Source organism: Indicator indicator, chromosome 6 (assembly GCF_027791375.1).
Source record: "Indicator indicator isolate 239-I01 chromosome 6, UM_Iind_1.1, whole genome shotgun sequence".
NCBI classification, from domain to species: domain Eukaryota; kingdom Metazoa; phylum Chordata; class Aves; order Piciformes; family Indicatoridae; genus Indicator; species Indicator indicator.
Window position 1 is genome coordinate 13,705,560 of NC_072015.1, and position 15,174 is coordinate 13,720,733.

The following is a 15,174-nucleotide window of genomic DNA, read 5'->3' on the forward strand; positions in this document are numbered from 1 at the left end:
TTAGCCCCCTAAATACAGCTCTTCAGCAGATGTGGAAGGTATCACAAAGCCATGAATGCAATGATGGTGAAAAAATAAATTGAATAGCTGACAACACCTTGTTCTGTTATACTGGATGGACTATATGCCCCACTAGTTCCACTGCTACCCACAGATCTGTTAACTGCTAAGTGACACCACCTGATCAAATAAAAACTAAACAGCAGTGCAAAATGGAAAGTTATTTTATTATACAAGATTTAAGTAGCCTTTATTACAATTACTGTGGAGAGAGCAAACAGTGGACATCTGACAGGTGAAATGCTTAGCAGCAGTATATGGTTTCAAAAACTATTTAGAGGGAAGGAAAAACCATTTTAAACCAGCAGTGAATGGTGGAACTGGTCTGCTGAGAATTTACACCACTATTATTAGTGTAAGGATTTTCATCATATTATGGCATACAGTAATAAGTGGAAAAAGGTCTGAAAAGTTCAGGATTGATACTACTTGATTCGCAATACAGACATTTGTACAGCTCTGAGGTCAGCCAGACCAGCAGGGAGGGGACACTCACTAAGCAACAACTAACCTCAGCAGTTAAGAGTTTGTAGCATGGAGTAAGATCGTTAGACGTCCATTAGGCCTGCCAGGGCCATAGATACACATCCTCTCAGAAGAGAGACAAGCTACTGGACAATTACTCTAAAGAAAAACAAACGAACAAAACCCCCAAAGCAACCAACTAAACAAAACAACCAACCAAACATACTTTGCTCCTTTGTCAATTCTTTCTTTAAACATCAGATATGTACTTTGTAGCAAAAATGAAGTTAGATCTGGAAAGGGAGAGCTGGAAGGAACAAGGTGGTGTCTTGTCCCTTCAGCAATCCAGAGGCAAAACAAAGCATCATTGTATCCTCTTCGGATTTTTATCTAACCTGTCTGTCCTATTCCTCTCATGAAGGGTATTTCAAAATTTCTATACCTATGTTCTTCCAGTAATTAACTACTTTTACAACAGGAAAACAGACCACAGAAGGAAAGTATCCAATAGGTGTACATAAGATCACTTTTGAGCTTTGCAGGGAAAAAAGATTTAGCCAATTGTCTGCAAGGAAATCACACACAGAAAAGCTGGAGCAAATCTTTTTCATGCTTGCAGAGCTTAAAGCTGTTACTGTCCAACAGCTGACTGAAGGCCAGTGTGACAAAGCTCTGTGGTCGCAGTACACTTCCTACTTCAAGTGTCATTATAACAGAAAGCAATAAATACCGTAGGCTGCATTGCACAGTGGGGTCCAAGTAGACATTGACACATCCTTTTGCAGCAGAAGTACAATTTAGAGGTGAGGGCTGATGCTTCTGAAGAAACAAGTAGATTAAGGAGAATTGGAAGAAAGATATTCATATCAGTAGTTCAAGCTGGATCACAGTTGTTCAAGATCAAAAATTACTATACTAAAGCACACAAAACAGCACTGTGCTGAAACTAACTACTTTTTTCTCTCCACTTATGCTATCTGTCAGCCCTCAAAAATAAACAGGAATCATTAATTGATTTAAATCACCATTGTTGTACTGCACTTCTTAGGATTTTGACAATTTTTGCTTGTGTAATTTTGTGAATTACAGTAATTCTTGAAAAAGTCTCTATTGTCAGTAGAAAAAAAAAATCTCTCATTGCTGTAGAGAAAGCCCTACCATTTGAACCCACAAGAGTCAGAGAGTTTCACAGACTGTCAAGCTTTAAAATCACAGCTTTTGAAAATTTATTTAAAGAAAAATTTCATAACCCTGTTATGAAATCAGTGTTGGGATTTAGGAGATCTCATTCATGGTACTTGCACCCTTGCTATTGTTCATACTGATGTTTAGTATCTAATATAAACAAAACCCCAACTCTTGTAACTCAATTTCTACCTAAGCATCAAAGATAATATTTGCAGATCTAAAGGACCCAAGCTTGTATAGGCTAGCTGACATAGAAAACATGAGGTTGTCTTGAAACAAAAGTTTACAACTTCAGCCAAAGTATTACCAGCTATAGAAAGGCTAGCAAAAATGTTTATGTTTTTTGTTATCCAGCGCAATTTGAATAGTTACAATTAAATCAACTACTAGATTTTACTTAACGTAACAGCAGTAGTGATGCTCATGATTCAAAAACTGTGGAAGAAGACAATGTAGAGTTTAAGCTATGCTGTCAAAGTTCTCTGGAACTCACTGAAAATGAAAATCAAACTTTCTGGTTTATGGCCTTCAGATGATCGAAATCACCTTTACTGATTAACAATACAACATGAAGTAGAAGAAACAATTGCCTGACACTTGCAACCAAATGGATATGCTAGGATTTTGGCTAATATTTCTTTTGGTTATAAAATCAGAAGTTACATAAATGCATCTAATTTGTAATAGCCTTCAAGAACTGTTCACAGATTGATTGGCAGAGACTGGCTCAAACCAGTCAACAAAGCTAGTTGACTACTTTTGAGATTACTGGACACCTAGCCACTGACCAAGATACAACCACAGCTCTGCAGAAAAGTAGATCGGATAAGGGGCATCATGGGTACAACCAAAATTAGCCAGAAAAGCCAGAATCTTGGAAATGCAGTACATAAACACTCTCTCCAGTTGTGTCTGCTATTTGACCACCTTCATGACACACCTTTAACACAGCAGGATGCTGTACATCCATTTCTAGACTTGAAATCTCATGTGTTGATATTAAGAGCAGAGAAACAAGTACATTTTCTTGGCTAATAAAGGAGGGAGAGGAAGAAAGGAAGTCTTTTCATTTGGCCATGCCAAGTCTATTGTTTGTCTGCTCTCCTGCAGAGAAAAAGCTTACTTGATCACTTTGTAAATAACTGCTTATTGTTTTTTCTCCCATTTAGTGCACCCTTTAAGCAATTGACTGATTTCAACCAGAGAAGAACAGGTTACCAGCAGGTAGTTAAGTTCCTACCGCTTTTGTAACAGGCAGTAAAGCCAGAGAAAGTAAAACTGCAATTTAAACTTCTACAGCAGCCCACGTCACACGATCAGTGCAGTCTGCAGAAGAAGAAGACTACATGGAAAAAAATGTAGAAACATGTGCAAAGACAACTGGAAAATCTTTGTTTGACCTCAAAATGCAAGTTCACAGAAATCTTCATTAACTCTGCTGTCCAGAAAACTAGCTTGTTATAAACAGATAAAACACGCATGTGCACACACACTTCGCTAGGAAACAAACCTCAGATGGCCAAGCACATTTTGTTTCTTTAAAATCCATCTAAACGTAACCAGTGGAACCGTTGTAACATGCAGAAGAGTTAATAAATGGTACGGAGGACAGATTTATTAAGGAAAATGCTATTGACGGGAAGAAAGCACTGAAGTGCTCCCTCCTCGAAGTTAACAAACTGAAAAAGGGAACCAGGCTACCCACATTAACTCTAACTGGATTGACTTAGCTCCTATCTGCTCGGTACAAAGTCACATCATCCTGAAAGACACTCAACAGTCATACCCTGGCACCATTCAGAAAGAGAGCAGGTACTTAAATGAAAAAGTAACTGCATCTGCAGTTAAATTAAATTACATGTTTGTGCAGAAAGACACTTTATGACAGAAATTGAAAGATAATTGCCTGACAGTAAGGATTTTCCCTGTGGGTACAATATCCATTATGGTGGTTCTGCTCTTCCCCTACAGCACTGAAATTGGAGACTGCTGGATAGACAGCACTTGATAACAATTCCACATGTAATCACCAATTTCCTACTAAGGATCTATATTCAGATTTAGTACCACTAGCAAAACTAGCAAACAAAGCATCACCACATGCTTTCTCAAAGAGAAGACTGCAAGATTATCATGAGATTATGCATGGGGAAGATCAGAAGGGGCAAAGCTGAACTGGAAATTAATCTATCACGAGCCATTAAAGACAACAATAAATGCTTCTAGAGAGTCACAGAATGTTAGTGATTGTAAGGGACCTTCAGAGATCAGCAGGTCCAAATCCCCTTCCAAAGCAGGATCCCCTAGGGCAGGTCACACAGGAACGCATCCAGGTGGGCTTTTAACGTCTCCAGAAAAGGAGACTCCACAATCTCACTGGGCAGACTGCTCCAATGCTTTGCCATCCTGTGTTCTATACAAATATATTTGCAACAGAAGGAGAACTAAGGGGAATCTCTATCCTTTATTAGATGCAGGGAGGAACATAGAGGATCAGGAAAATGTTGAGGTAGTCAATACCTTCTTTACCTCTTTTCGCAGTAACATCAGTGGTTTGCTGGATACACAGCAAACTGGAAGATAGGAATGGGGAGCAGAATGAAGCCCCCATCATTGAACAAGAGATGTTTAGTGACCTGCTGCAACACTTAAGACACACACAAGTCTATGAGGTCAGAGGGCATACAAATGAGGAGACTGAGGGAGCTGGTGGAGTGCTCACCAAGCCACATTCCATCACTTGCCAGCAGCCCTGGTAAACCAGTGAAGTCTCAGCTGACTGGACATTGGCAAATATGACACCCATCTACAGAAAGGGCCAGGAGTATCTGGGAACTACAGACCCATCAGGCTAACCACAATGCCAGGAAAGGTCATGTAGCAGGTATCTTGAGTGCCATTATACAGCATGTACAGGGCAACCAGATGATCAGGCACAGTCAGCATGGGTTCATGAAGGGCAGGCCCTCTTTGACCGATCTGATCCCCTTCTACATGAAGGTGACCAGCTTAGTGGATGATGGAAAGGCAGTGGATGTCATTTAATTAGGCTTTAGTAATGCATTTGACACTGTCTTCTAGAACATCCTCCTGGACAAACTGGCTGCTCGGGACTTGGGTGGATGGACTCTTCACTGGGTAGAAAAATGGCTAGATGGCTAGGCCCAAAGAGTGGTGGTGAATGCAGATAACTCCAGCTGGCAGCGGGTCATAAGTGATGCTCCCTGGAACTCAGTTTTGGGGCCAGTTGTCTCTAACATTTTTATCAATAATCTTGACTTGAGGTGATCAAGTGCACCATCCGTAAATTTGCAGATGACTCTAAGCTTGCAGGGAGTGTTGATCTTCTTGAGGGTAGCAAGGCTTGACAGAGGGACCTGAAGAGGCTGGATTGATGGACCACAGCCAGTTTTATGAGATTCAATAAGGACAAGTGACAGGTCCTGCACTCTGGTCAAAATGATCCCATGCAATGCTACAGGCTTGAGGTAGAGTGGCTTGAAAGCTGTCCATTGGGGAAAAACTTAGGCATGTTATCAACAACTAACTCAACATCAGTTGCCAGCAGTATGCTTGGCCAAGCAGGCCAAGAGCATCCTGGCTTGCATCAGGAATAGAGTGTCCAACAGGGCCCAGGAAGTGACTGTTCCCCCATATTCAGCACAGGAGAGGCTAAACCTTGAGTACTGTATTTCAGTTTTGAGCCACTCACCACAAGAAGGGCACTGAGCTGCTGCTGCATGTCCAGAGAAGTGCAACAAAGCTGATGAAGGGTCTGGAGAACAAGTTTTATGAAGAGTGGCTGAGGGAACTGGGGATATTTAGCCAGGAGAAAAGGAGGCTGAGGGAAGACCTTCTCACTCCCTACAACCACCTGAAACTAGATTGTACCGAGGTGGGGTTCAGTCTCTTCTCCCTAATAACAAGTGATAGGACGAGATGAAATGGCTTCAGGTTGCACTAGGGAGGTTTAGGTTGCATATTAAAAGAAAATTCTTCACTGAAAGGATTATCAAACAGTGGAATAGGCTCCCCAGGAAGGTGGTTGTAGCCCCATCCCTGGAGGTGTTTAAAAGATGCAGAGATGTGGTGCTAAGGAACATGGGGGGCTGGACTAGATGACCTTTGCAGGTCCCTTCCAACTCAAACCATTTTATGATTCTATGGTTTAACACAAGACTTCCTAGTTAGATAACAGTTAGACTCAATGATCTTAATGGTCTTTTCCAACAAAAACGATTCTATGATTGTATTCTATGATCTGTATTCAAAGTCCATACAACCAAGTCTCAAAAACCTCTCCCCAAACCTATTTTATTCAACATCAAAGATGGTACAGCTAGAAAGGATCTGAAGGGGTCCACCAGAAATAGATACCATGTCTGTGCACACAGAAAGGAGAGGGAATCAGTATTTTTAAAGCATTCTGGTGGAGATTTCACTAGCAAGTTCAGAAACCTTTTCATGGAAATTCCCCCATCTCTACACCATTTAAATTAGCAGCCTGTTCAGACAGCAGCCAAAACTAACAAGGTGGGAGGTCAGTTGTATGAACTACAGATAACCAAAACTTCTTCACTCTATACGTCATAAGAAATGATAAAATTGCAGCTTATTGATAGGCAACTAGTGAAGATGTAACAGGTTCACATTTGCATGTGTTTCCTGTGGAACCTAAAGTTTTCAGAAGTGCACCTTCAGCTGTCTATCTCAGCACTCCCTGAAGGAAAAGGCAGGGAAAGACTGAACTAAGTAAGCATGCCCACAGCATGGTCTCCTTCACAGATCTTGACAGTAACTTCAGTTAGCTTTAATAATGTAAAATCCCGGCTACAGCACAATTTTCATTGACATGTGCTCAAGGGAAAAACATCAACCTGTGAAGCTTGCATATACACGCTCTCACCTGCACCACTCAGGCACACAATTAGATATAGAATCATAGAATCATAGAATCATAGAATCATAGAATCAAGCAGGTTGGAAGAGACCTCAAAGATCATCGAGTCCAACCTGTCACCCTAAACCTCATGACTATCTAAACCATGGCACCAAGTGCCACGTCCAATCCCCTCTTGAACACCTCCAGGGAGGGTGACTCCACCACCTCCCTGGGCAGCCCATTCCAATGGCCAACCACTCTCTCTGTGAAGAACTTTCTCCTCACCTCCAGCCTAAACCTCCCCTGGCGCAGCTTGATACTCTGTCCTCTTGTTCTGGTGCTGGTTGCCTGGGAGAAGAGACCAAACCCTACTGAGCAGCTCAGCCTCCACTATCACCTAAGCCACCAAAATTAACATGGACACTATTACCTATTGAGTTTGTACTGTGTAAGGTTATTAATGACTCAGATTTAGCTCAAGGCAATGCCTAATTTTAAAGTATTAAAAAGTCAACCCTGCAGGAGTGGATAACTCAACAAAATAAACGTCTATCAGAGTTGCACGGCTGAGGATCTGTCACCTACAAGAAGGCAAAAGCAGGTACAAAACCTATTCCAAAGAGTTTAAAAGCTAGTATATCATACTTCAAATCCACTACCATGTCATGCAGTCAGCAAAAGGCACGAGAGAGTCCTTCTACTGCATAGACAGAAAGGAACAGTAATCAAAATCAGCTTGTGCTGTTGAATTTCATTCCCTCAACTGACCATCCACAAGTTATCTGTGATATGATCCTGAAGAGGGTCAGGGGAATGATGGAACTGTCTTCTTTTGCATAGCAATCACACTGTAGAGAGCACCCAAAACTGATGGGAATCAAAAATTAAACATAATATTTTCTTCTGTTTAACCTCTGCTCTACTGGCTCAGAATGCAATATGACAAAACATGGCACATACAACACATTAGCACCCTCAACATCAGTCACACATAAATATGTATTTTAGCTTTAACAAGCACACGCTGACAAAAAAACAAATTGAGAGCACCTTGACAAAGTAATATTCTTAGATTTTCTGGATATACAAATATCCAAATATATGCACACAGACAGAGTGCTACATAAAACTTAGATTTCTGAGCTCAAATCAGATATAGCTGACTGCACATACACGCTTAGGAAAAACCCCACCAAAACTGTTTGATCCTTCATGCATAAAAATACACATTAAGTATCTATATATGTATATAAATAAATCTGCAAATTAGACAGTAAAACATAAATGCATTCCCCCAACGCTGCCCACTGTTGTTTCTCCCCACACTCCTGGCCTAACAGGTTGCACACACATGTAACACGTTTTGCCACACGCATGCGAGGGATAATTTCCTCCCAAGCCGGATCACCTCTACCGCTGTCCCGTTAGCATTTCAGCACGATACTTACAGTCGTGCCAGAGCAGTGCTTTCCCTGAAGCCCTTCACACCGGGAGAGCGCCCGCCTGTGGGCCGGCTCCACGCTCTGCTGCCTCGCCGGTGAACTGGGGACAGCTCCGAGCGCTCAGCTTGGAAAAAAAGTCAGCCGGCGCCCAAACGGGGCGCTGGGCAACGCCGACTCCATTTTCCACCTCTTCCCCACCCACACCGGCACCTGCGGCCGCGCCCAGGCCGCGGCGGCGAGCCTACCCAGTAGCAGCAGCACAGGGCGAGGCCCCCGCAGACCCTTTCCCCAGGCGGGCGCTCGGCGCCACGGGCTGACAGCCAGCGCGATGCTGGGGGGCCGGGAAAGCTCGGCGGGGCCGGGGTGGTGGGCGAGTTGCCGCCCGCCTCCTATCCGCTGCTGACTCAGGAGCAGGCGCCGTCCCTCTGCACATCTCTCGAGGGCGGCCGCCGCGTTCCGCGCAGGATCACTGCCCAGAGACACCCCCCCGCCAACACGCACTGCCAGTCATCGGCCCCAGGACTGACGGCGGCGAGCTCGCCAGTGTGGAAGGGAGGCACACTAGTGGGCAGCGGCAGCAACCCCGAAGAAAGGAGAAGGGAGAGAAGCGGTCCTCGGTCGGGGATGCGGGACCGATCCCGCTGCAGCCCCAGAGGGAGCACAGGGGCTTCCTGCCGGCAGTGGCACAGGGCGCAGAGGCGCCGCAGCTCCATCTTAGGAACGGGACGCGGGAGGCAAATGGAACGCAGGGCGCAGCAAATAGAACTTGGAAATGGCGCCCCCAGCACGCGGGGCAAGTGTCACCGCTCTCTACGACTACCTGAAGGGAGATTGGAGCGAGAAGGGGGCCAGCCTCTTCTCCTTCGTGTCAAGCGACAGGACTAGAAGAAATGGTTACAAGATGCACCGGGGGAGGTTCAGGATGGATATCAGGAAATACTTCTTCACTGAAAGGGTTATCAAACGTTGGAATAGTCTGCCCAAGGTAGTGGTGTGGTCACCGTCCCTGGAGGTCAGGAAAGACATTTCAGTGCAGGAGTGGGTTGTATCAGATTACCTAGATGCTTCTGTTGATGTGACAGTAAATTACTGTTTAAGGTGCACACAGGTGTGCACAGGTAGATGACCTGTTGCACCAGGTGGCCAAACTGCAGGAAACCATCTCAAGGCTACGCTGCATGGGAGGAGCTGAGATAGTTGGTTCCAAAAGCACGATCCTTTATTGGAAACCACTGATAGGGAGCTGCCTTTGTATTTTGATCTAGTGATTTTGGATATGTCTTCTTTGTCCTTGCATCAACTTGACCTCCAAACTTTTATATGATATATGATATTGACAGCTTTAATCTTCCATGTAACTTCTCTTTGTAAAACAATTTTTTATTAGTTATGCCTTCAGATACTTCCTATCTTAACTGAGCATTCCTTTAGGTGTATACTTTTACTCCTATGTCATAGTTTAACACACAGCCTTTTCTGTACAACACTGAAATGAGAGGAAGTAACACACGCACAAAACCCCCCAAAACTCTCAGATTAAATAAAACGTTGAGATAAGGTAAAAAGAGTTTTAACATAAATGAGATAACATACTGCATAATTACCTTAGCCTATGTGCAGACAACACACAGCAGAAAGAAGCAGTAAGTAGAAGCCAGTGACCTAAACCCCTCGCATCCCTCCCCGCCATGCCACCATCCCCATGGAAAAGAGCCAACGCTCAGAACCCAAATGCAGCAACCGGAACACGAAGCCTCTCATTTTACAATCTGAACCTCAAACCCTGTAATACTTTGCTCCAGCCAGTGCTTTTATTTTGAAGTTGAAATGACAGGAGCATGGTATAGATAGCAGTAGATTTAAACTCAACCCATGACATCATGAAAACATGCTTTTCTGCTGTTACTGTGGGTTTGCCTCATTTTTATTAAAAAAAAAAAAGCCAAAACACATCTATTTATTTACCTTCACAGATGTTTAACATTTCCTTATTTTGTTCTCCATATATTTCCCCTCTTTTAGAATTTTCAAGTTATTTTCATGTAGAAGTCTTTAAAACTTTGCCTTGATCCTCAGAAGTTACTTCTTTTGATATCTGAATCAAAGTATTAATCAAATAATGCTGCTGATTGTACAGGATTTCCTCAAGGTCCATTGTTGTCATTGGTTACCATATTTGTATATGTTCTTTGAGATGTGTAGATGCCATAACATCGTATCATGGAATCAAGAAAAGAAACACAATTTTAAGTTGTATCTCAAGAAATATTTTACTTCATGTTACTTTGCTGTTTCCATGCCATTAAATATTTATGATGTTTTTGCAAGTTTTAGTTGCCATATTCAGCAGCTCTTTCACCTTTTAAATCATTGTAAGAGGTAAATTAATATAAGGGCTTGGACTCTTGATTTTCAGCAATTTGTGTACTTATTAAGGGGTTTAAAGTGTATTTAATTAAAGATGTAGTGGTTGCTTAGCATTCAGTAGTCAGTAAAACATTTAGCATTTATGCCCTTTAGTTTTTTTTAAACTATGATTGCTTTTACTGTAGTTCAAGAAGGGTTTTTTTAAACTGTACATATGATTTTCTCATTCTGGAAGGATAATTAACCACTAATTTCACTGAATATAGTCTTCCTCATGTCTGTCTTTATAATTAGGAAAGAATGAACACTTAAAAAGTGTTATAACTTTACTTGTTCCTAGTAAAAATAATACATACTCACTATTTCAAAGGCTAAGGAATTGTCAAAGGAAAGATCAGTTAGTCAATGCTAGAGTTGGATCTGCAGTTTAGGCATTGTGATAAGTAACACATGGATCTGGACCCTCTTTTTTCTTCCATCCCCAAATTAAAAACCTATCCTACAGCATCAGCCATTAGCCTTTTTCATATCTTTCAAAATAGTCCAGAAAGTGCTCACATAAACAAAACTAGCCATAATAAACTGATGTTTCTTTGACAAAGCAGGAGTTCATTGTGTTCTACCTTTCTCCAGGATCTTTGGGAGTATTAAATTGCCATCCCTTTCCCCAAGAATCCTTTGGCTGTAACCACCTGTGAGGGGAAGAATGTGTAAGCAGCGAAAGCAAACCTCATGACATTTCTTTACTTTTAGCAAGGAAGAGTATGCAGCCTGACAAAATTGAGTGGCTTGAGTGTGCCAACATTCTCACTTGCAGCCAGCTGCAGGAAGACAGGAAAGACTTGCTCCAGCAAAGTTACTGGTACAGAAACACAATCCCTCCTACAATCTAAAGTCAGCTGGTGCAGAAATAACTCCTTAAAAATGCTACATGATCTGACAATGCAAGTCTTACATTAAGATTTTTTTCTGTCATACGGCACTAACAATTTGATATTTGAATTCCAAATTTCATACCACTGGTATAGTTTAAAGCATAGTGTTATCAGTGGTGTTATCAGGTCCATTTTTGTAACCGTATCACTTTACCGTGTCCTGTATCATTGTCAAAAGCAGATAGCGAGGGAAACATACACGATAGCTTTATCATCTGCCCAGCAGATGTATCATCTGCCAAGCCTAGCTGTATGTGGCTCAGGGTTTGTGAGCTGGTTGTGATATTTCTGTGTATTTCAAGTCCAGGAGCACCCAAGTTCCTTTTGAACCTATGTTAGCTCTTTTTTTCCATATCATCCGTTGGCAAGAAGATGCAAAGCTCTAGTTTCAAACTCCCACAACTTGCTAGCTGATAGAAAGCACAGGCAAGTTGAATTTTCAAAGAAGTTACTCAAAAGAGGCATAAAAGAAATCCAAATTCCTGAACACCCACACCATGCACTGCGCAGCATATTCCCGCTTTATACAATTTTCTTACGTGTTGTCAAAATGTTGCAGCATATTTTCTGTTACTAGATCTACAGTATTGTCTATGCAGCTATTTTCAGATGCACAGAAGCATGTTGCATGGAACAGACTGCAACTCTTTTAGAAAGATGATTTCAGCCAGCTCTCAAATAATGGATCTCATGAAAATCCTGGACTCAAAAGCTCCCTAATGCTGGAGCTAAACATCTGGGTTTTATTTTTGTGTTCAGGACAAGTGTAAAGGTAGCAAAGATTTGGGTCTATACTTCATTTTACTAGACAGTTTTACTAGAATGTTTTCTGCTCAGTTCTCGATGTTTTGAGGACTCGCTTTCACATAAAGCTTGCAACTTCCTAATGAATTCCAAACATAATTTTAAAGCCTTAGATTTATAACACTGGTAGCCTAGAAGTCATTCCCCATCTACAGTTAATAAAATTGAATTTGGTCCTAAATAAAGTATGACAATTATACATTTGCATGAAGTTACTTAATTGGCTGGCTAGTAGCATTCTTAATCAGCTAACAAACTGAAAATGCAAACTTTGACATAAGTCAGTAAAATCTGTTTTAAAAAATGAAAGGCAATTTGACAGAAGAAAAATATATTCCTGATTATATTTTAAAAGCCCAAAGAAACTTTTTTGTTCTGCAGCTCATCGTACTCCCCTCACAGATTCTGTAGTATCTTAGTCTAAGAACAGGCAAACATTTAAAATTGAAATATATTTTAAAAGGCAAATTCTGGATCTCTGGAGATTACTCTCATATGATATTGCTAAGCAGATGGCAAGACTGGCCATTAACTTTATCTGACTTTAGAAGGATAATGTACATTTCAGAAAGGAAAGCCTTTTTTTTTTCCCTAATGGTTGCATACATTTTGTGCATTAAAAAAGTTCTTATAAATAATATGTTGTTAATAATACGAAAAAAATGACTAAAATTTTCCTGTACAGATTAAAAAAAAAAGTCTCAGTGTGACTGGATTTGTATATCTTATCTTATAAAAGGAAATAAAGAGATAACCCTTGACGAGAACAGTTCCAAAAAATCACAAGACAGAACAAAAATAATTCAAGATTTTATTTTAGATACTCAATACTCAGGATTTCTAGAACATCCATTAAAAAGAAAAAAAATCCCACCTTTTTCTTTCATGAGAGGAAAGATAATTTTTATTCAGAGTACTATTATGGCTGAGAAGTGTGATCTGTCATTTTAGGTAGCAACAATATACCAAAGGATTTTTTAATTATATTTTGTTTCATTTTTTGAAGAGTGACTATTATTGCTACTAGGATGATATAATGTGCACACTGTAGCAACTTTGGATTTTTTTACACAGTAGTGATGCTTTGGTTTTATGAGGTCACACATCTGAAAAGTATAGATATTCTTTTTTCAATTCAAAAGAACTGAAAAGGCTAGATTTCAGAAAACAGTATTCTGATGAAGATACATGGTTTTATTATTTACAACATATAAACTGCAAAATTACAAACAGCATCTGTTTTTTACATACAATATGATGTAGATCATTAAGTGTAGATCATTTCTGAATACAGTTCAATTGATTCAGCTGTGTATTCTCTGCACAGTTCAGACATTTAAACATACAAATGTCTACATAAAGTTATCTTTGATATTTTGGGGGCAGAAAAATGTAGCCCTATTTAAATGCACTTGCTGTTCTGTCCCTTTTTGTGTTTGTAGATAGTTCTGTCTCATTTTGCCCCTTTACAGGGGCCAATTGCAAATATTTGTGATTCTTTTTAACAAGTAGCTATTTTGCAGTGCAGGAGGTTAAGCCTGTTGGTAAAGTAACACTGGCCTTAAATATAGAACATGTTCTGCTCTGATTTAGTTTCCATTGGTCTGTGTTGGAATTCTATTTGAGAATAATATAGTTAGAATCAGGATATTCCTGTCTTTGCCAGATGGTACTCAAATGCTTTATTTCAGGTGTAGTTTTGCAATCCACATGTTATGTTTGATAGCTTTGATGAGCATCCTTTCCTTTTGTCATTTATTAACTTGATTAACTCAAAGAATTCCATGGAGAATGCCTTCAGGATTCAAGTGCTGTGTCAAGCAAGATTACAGAGAACTGCTGTATGCACAAGGACTATACCCTGCAACCTTGAGTTGTAGCTGCTGTATTTTATAACAACTTGTATCCTTGGCAACCAGTGGTGTGGAAGGAAAATGCTGAAATCACCTGAGTAACCATGGAGATCAAAACAAGTTTACGGATACTTGGATAATGTAACCTACCTACATGATATAAAAATTACTTGGTATTTAAAACCTGGAGACACTAGCTTAAAATTAATCATTTGGAATGACTTATGAAACATAAAGCAAAATGCTATATGCGAAATGTGATAAAGAAAACAGAAATGTCTCTTCTCTGTAGCCTTTTTCTTTCTGATCAGATCAAGTAACAAGGGTTCTGTTGTTCTGTATGTGTAGCCACTAACAGAGGGAATTTGTGCATTCCTGCGCAGTGCCAGTTCACCACACCAAACGTGTATGTTCCTGGACATCCCCATGCAGACTAGCATCATACAACTATATGGCAAAAGTTGCCCAGGAGCTTGTCTTTGAAGGAATAAAATATCCTTGAGGACTATGAGGATGTTCTTTATTCAGTATTCATTTTAGATGTCATTCAGAGAATTACTGAATTCTGATCTAGTCTTGATTTGGCTTTGAAATAAACTATTTATTTTTCCATGTCATTTAAGAAGCAAGTTTCTGAAGGACTAAGAGGAGCCAAATAATGTAAAGTACTTTCATAATGAAAAATGGTATCTGTTGTTGTTTTGAGTAGGATGCTCAGAACAAGACTGTTGTCTGAGAAACGATGGAAGGCAGTCTGAAAGAAGAAGTGTGAGAGTCATGACTGCTCTCTACAATTGTCATAGAAAACAGCAGCTGGCTTCAGCTATATTGGGGAACTGCTATGGGAAGCAAGTCAGTGAAATCCCATTTAAAAATTACAAATTTAACTTAGTTTTTACAAGATACTTTTATCTAGGAATGGCATAGGATCCTCTGAGAAGAAACTGGCATGGGGGAGGGGAATCTATAACACAGTGCAGGACCACACCACTACCCTGGGCAGACTATTCCAACGTTTAATAACCCTTTCTTTCTTTACCTTAAATTCTCATGCTGCATCTTTTTTATGGGCTTGCAGTCCTTATTGCTTAGCCTGGTGGGAGAACTTGGCAGGGATGAAGCAGTAGATGAAATAGGTGGGAGACCACCCCAGGACACCCCTTTTCCCTTTCCTCTCT